Source organism: Capricornis sumatraensis, chromosome 10 (assembly GCF_032405125.1).
Source record: "Capricornis sumatraensis isolate serow.1 chromosome 10, serow.2, whole genome shotgun sequence".
In the NCBI taxonomy this organism is placed as follows: Eukaryota; Metazoa; Chordata; class Mammalia; order Artiodactyla; family Bovidae; genus Capricornis; species Capricornis sumatraensis.
In genome coordinates, this window is record NC_091078.1 from 100,103,043 (window position 1) to 100,108,468 (window position 5,426).

A 5,426-nucleotide genomic window follows, 5' to 3' on the forward strand; every position below is an offset into this window, starting at 1 on the left:
AAGGCCAATTTGATTACTGCTACATATTAGTAATGCGATGAATAATTGATTGAATGTCTATGTTAATTGCTTCCTGAATCAGTGATTCTGCTACTGAATACTCAAGGGCTGTTGCTATTTTGAAATGAGTAATAATTTCACTGCCCTGGGATGGCAGAATGTGCCGCATGAGTGTCCTCCTGGGTTTAAAGCTGCCTCTACTTCCTGTTCACTCTCTTCATCCTGACTTCTCCGTTTCTTCCCTGTGTCCCAGTCTACCACCCGCTCCAGAGACCAGCGGTTCTCAAGCGTTGGTCTACATCAGACTCCCAGGGGAGCCTGTTGAAATATACATTCCCACCCTCCAGGGTTTGACCTGGCAAACCTGGGAATCTCTATTGTTAACCAGCATCTCAGAGGCAAGGTTGGGGATTTGCTTTTGAAAAGAGCTGGCTGGACTTCCCTGGTGGTACAGTGAATAGGAATCCGCCTGCCAATGGAGGGAACATGGGTTCGCTCTCTGGTCCGAGAAGATCCCACACGTTGCAGCACAGCTAAGCCCACGCTCTACGACCACTGAGCCCCCACTCTAGAGCCCATGAGCCACAACTAATGGAGCCTCTGCACTGCAGCTACTGAAGCCCGCCCGCCTAGAGCCTGTGCTCTGAAACAGAGGCCACCGCGATGAGAAACCCATGCACCGCAGCTAGAGGAAGCCCCTGGCCACTGCAACTAGAGAGTCGCCCCTGGTCTCTGCAGCTAGAGAGTCACCCTTGGTCTCTGCAGCTAGAGAGTCGCCCCTGGTCTCTGCAGCTAGAGAGTCGCCCCTGGTCTCTGCAGCTAGAGAGTCACCCTTGGTCTCTGCAACTAGAGAGTTGCCCCTGGTCTCTGCAACTAGAGGAAGCCCACGTGCAGCAACAAAGACTCAGCACAGCCAAAAATATAAATAAATAGCAGTGTGTACATGTCAAAAAAAATTTTTTTAAAAAGAAAAGAGCTGGCTGAGGTAGAGACGCACCACGAGGGGCCATGCTCCAAACTCTGACAGCAACGGCTTCCTCGCGCTGGGTTTCAACCCTCTGCTGCTTGCTGTTGGATCTCCCTCCAGCCCAACTCGTCTAAAATGAATCTGTGGGAGTTCCCTAATGGCCTAGTGGTTACAATTCCAGGCTTTCACTGCCATGGCCTGGGGTTCAATCCCTGGTTGGGGGACTGAGATCCAGCAAGCTGAGTGGGGCGGCCAAAGAAATGAACAAAATAAATTTGCGATTGTCCTCCCACAACCAGCTTTTCCTCGGTGAACTGCTCAGCAAACATGGGCTCTGCCCAGCCCTACCTGGTCAAGCTCAGAAGCCTCTTCTGTTCTTACCAGCCCTTCTCCCAACATCCATGCAGCAGCCAGACCCTGCCTGTTTCTTCCCATTTCAAACCCCACTGAAATATTCTTTTCTGCAACTTTGGAAGCAGGTTTCGAAGGGTCCTTTTTGTCCTCCAAATGGTCCTTCTCTTGCCTCTGCGTTTCATAGACACAGTATTTGCCTCTCCGAGATGTTCATCACAACGGATCCTGGCAGTTATCTTCTGCTTCCTGCATCGTCTCTATTGCCTCTTGGTTTCTTTGCTCTCCGTTTTGGTCCCTGCTTCCTTCAGATGCCTGCTGAGCCTGGAGGTCTATTCCCATTTAGGGGAGAAGCACAAAGAGTTGACAGGGCGCTCTGTGGGGTGGGGTGAACTGGAGAGTGGGCTTCACTGAAGGTGGGCTGTGCGCTGGGAGGCCCTGGCATGGCAGCATCTGTGGCTGTTTCTTTGGAGGGTGCTGAGTTTCCTGAGAGCAGAATCATCCAGTCTTCTGCCTGGCTGCGGGCATTCTCAGAGCAAACCAGGCCAGGAGTTTACCCCAAATAGACCTTTTCTTCTCCTGACTTAACATGCCTTTCTAATATGGCCTCTAACACCACTCCCAGCCCGAGATGCGCCTTCAACACACTTCCCAGGCGCCTCCAGCCACCCCTGCTCCCTGAGACTGCCGAGTTCCAGCCACCATGGCGTCGGCTCTTCCTCCCCTCCAGGCCGTGGTAGACGCCCACTTAATGGCACAGCTCACATGCTCCAGCTCTGGGCAGCCTTCCCACCACCCTGGACAGCCCTGTGGCCTCTTCTGAGTCTCATGCATCCAGCCAGGTGGCCAAGGGCACTGGCTCTGGAACCGGACAGCGGATTCAAGGTCTGGGGCCCGGCAAGTGCTGGCCCCTCTGGACCTAGTCGCTGCTGCTGCTGCTGCTAAGTCGCTTCAGTCGTGTCTGACTCTACGCGACCCCATAGACGGCAGCCCACCAGGCTCCCCCGTCCCTGGGATTCTCCAGGCAAGAATACTGGAGTGGGTTGCCATTTCCTTCTCCAATGCATGAAAGAGAAAAGTGAAAGTGAAGTCACTCAGTCGTGTTCGACTCTTAGCGACCCCATGGACTGCAGCCCACCAGGCTCCTCCGTCCATGGATTTTCCAGGCAGGAGTACTGGAGTGGGGTGCCATTGCCTCCTCCGCTGGACCTAGTTGCTGCCCTGCAAAAGGGGCATGACAGCTGCCTCTCCCCCAGAGGGCAAGAGGAGGGGCTGTGTGGGGAACCCAGCACCACGCCTGGCGCAGAGCATGCCGGGAAACGCCAGCTCTTCCAGCCACTGCTGTTAACATTTTGACTTTGAGCTGAGCATGCGACCAGCTTGCACTGTTCCCTGAGAGGAAAAGGTCTCGTGTGCGGGCAGATGGTGCACACAGCCCACTGGGGATGGAGTCTAGGGATCATCTGCTGTTTTCATCTCTAGGGATGAGGGAGGAGAGAGACCACACATCATCACAGGGACCAGGGCTTCCGGGAGACCCTCAGAAGCACCAAGCAGGAGCCAGACCCCTCTCTTTCCTTTGAATGGGATTCTGTTTAGTGCAGAACACACCCTACACCCCACAGATACACGGAATACAGATGAAAGCTCCTGATGGAGGCCTCATCCTATGCTCTCTATGTTTTTATTAACTGAGAACACAGAAAGAAAAACAACTGAACATACTTTGCTTCAACTTATTGTTAAAGACTTCATCAATTGTCAGAGCTAAAGATCCCTTGCAGGATAACTGAGAAGGTGGGGAAACTGAGGCCCAGAGAGGCCAATGGGCTCGTCCAAGGTCATACAGGGTGGCTCAGATGGTTAAGAATCTGCTTGCAATGCAGGAGAACCTGGGTTCGATCCCTGGGTCAAGAAGATCCCCTGGAGAAGGGAATGGCTACCCACTCCAGTATTCTTGCCTGGATAATCCCATGGACGGAGGAGCCTGGTGGGCTACAGTTCACGGGGCTGCAAAGAGTCAGACATGACTGAGCAACTAACACTGTCACTTTCTTTCACTTTCAAAGTCACAGAGAGAGGGGTGCAGAGGTGAGAAGAGAGCCTGGGTTCCCAAATGCGAGACCCACAGCCACCCTGGCCTCCTCACGTCCCTACCGCCCACCTCTCCCTCCAACAGTGGTTACCACTGTTTCTGGAGGCTTTCATAACTGAGCCCCCTCCCTGCCCCTAGGTCCTCTCCAGCCTGTCCTAGGAAGGGAGAAGGTTAAGAGGTGAACCATCCCTAGATTTACTCCCAAAGAGATGATAGAAGGCACGTGGAGTTTGTTTCCTTGGGTTTCCCAGAAAGCACAAGTGGTAAAGAACCCACCTGCCAGTGCAGGACACATAAGCGATGTGGGTTCAGTTCCTGGGTTGGGAAGATCCCCTGGAGGAAGGCAAGGCAACCCACTCCTGTATTCTTGCCTGGAGAATCCCATGGACAGAGGAGCGTGGCAAGCTGCAGTCCCTAAGGTTGCAAAGAGTCGGACATGACTGAAGCAACTTAGCATGCCAAGGCTTGCAAGGGGTTTGTGTGTTTGCTTTGTTTTAAAAGTGCTATACTGGTATTAATAGCACTCGTTTGTTTTTATTTAACTTGTGGACAAAGACTTATAGATGGGTGGCAAAATAAATCCTTTTTTGCAATCCAGAACTCATTGTTCAGTATGAGTTTTGACACAGATGAGAAGGAATACATTTTTGTTTTTAAAGGCTGCCATATTGGAACTTCCTTGGTGGTCTGGTGGTTAAGAATCCACCTTGTAATGCAGGGCACATGGGTTTGATCCCTGGTTGGGGAACTAAGATCCCACATGCTGCAGGGCAACTAAGCTCAGGTGCCACAACAAAAGATCCTGCATGATGCAACAAAGATCCAGTATGCTGCAACTAAGACCCAACACAGCCAAGTAAATAAATAAATTTTAACCAAAAAATTTAAAAATTAAAAGTGCCATATTAAGAAAAGAGGCACTATACTTAATCAAGATTCTTAGCTAACAGAGAGCAGGTCATTTTCTTTGCATTATTTTTTCTGCCTGAGTCTCAGTTTTACTCATCTGTAAAACGGGTATAATAAATTTCACAGCCTCACGAAAATTAAAGGAGACAGGGGTAAATGTACCCAACCTAAAACTAGGTACACCACTGGTGATCAATAAATGTTCACGTTTCTCTTCCTCAACCTTGGTATACAGCATCTCTTCCACTGGATATTGGAAGCAGCCACAGAATGTAACAGGTGGCCATAATCTAGCTCATCACTGAGTTATTTAAAACAAAATATTACAAGCCCCCCTGTCGCCCAGCAACACAGACATCAGAATAGATGGACTCGATGTTCTAGGATGCGGTGGTTTAGAATCACGGTTGTAACGTCCACAGCAGAAGGGCATTTACACCCGACTTACTAGGTACTGGGCCCCATGCTCCGCCTGCAGGACACCATTCCTCCCCCAACCCAACTCTGCGGAGTCCACTCCATTATCATCCCCACTTCACAGATGAGAACACTGAGAAATGAATCAGAGAAAAACAACTGGTCATACTTCATAATTCTATCTGTATAATAATAGAATAAGGAAAAGGCCAGAGGGGAACGCAAAATACAATCGTGGTCATATTTTGTCTTCTGTTTAAAAAATTTCTATAATGTTGATTTATTACCTCAGTGTGGGATCACAGAAAACCACCAGACAGGCCCAGTGGAAACCCCAGCCCTGGGGCGTGCCCACTGTGTGGCCTTAGATGAGTCAGTGTGGGGGTGTGCCTCAATTTCCCATTTGAGATATGAGTGAAATTTGGGGGTGATTTATATTTTCTTTTTTTCCTTATCTCTAATTTCAAACTGGTCTTTAGTTTCATTATACCTATACTACTTGGATAACAAAGAGAAAAGATATTTTAAAACAATATCTACTTTTCATAATGTTTTAAAGGTTAAATTAGGTCATAAGCATAAGGAACCTGACAAAACTTATGATATTCATTTAAAAAAAATAAACAGGTCTCAGCAGGGTAGGGGAGGGTTGCCATATTTATACCAACAGTGAACATGTTCATTTTA

The 5,426-nt window shown here is 49.4% G+C and overlaps 1 non-coding gene across 1 annotated transcript; it reads left to right on the top strand.

Annotated features, from left to right (window-relative positions):
• The first annotated feature begins 3,932 nt into the window (after positions 1-3,932).
• Positions 3,933-4,057, top strand: LOC138088093 (small nucleolar RNA SNORA40). The gene has a single exon (XR_011145679.1). It is a non-coding gene; the product is annotated as a small nucleolar RNA SNORA40 (small nucleolar RNA).
• Positions 4,058-5,426: the final 1,369 nt, after the last annotated feature.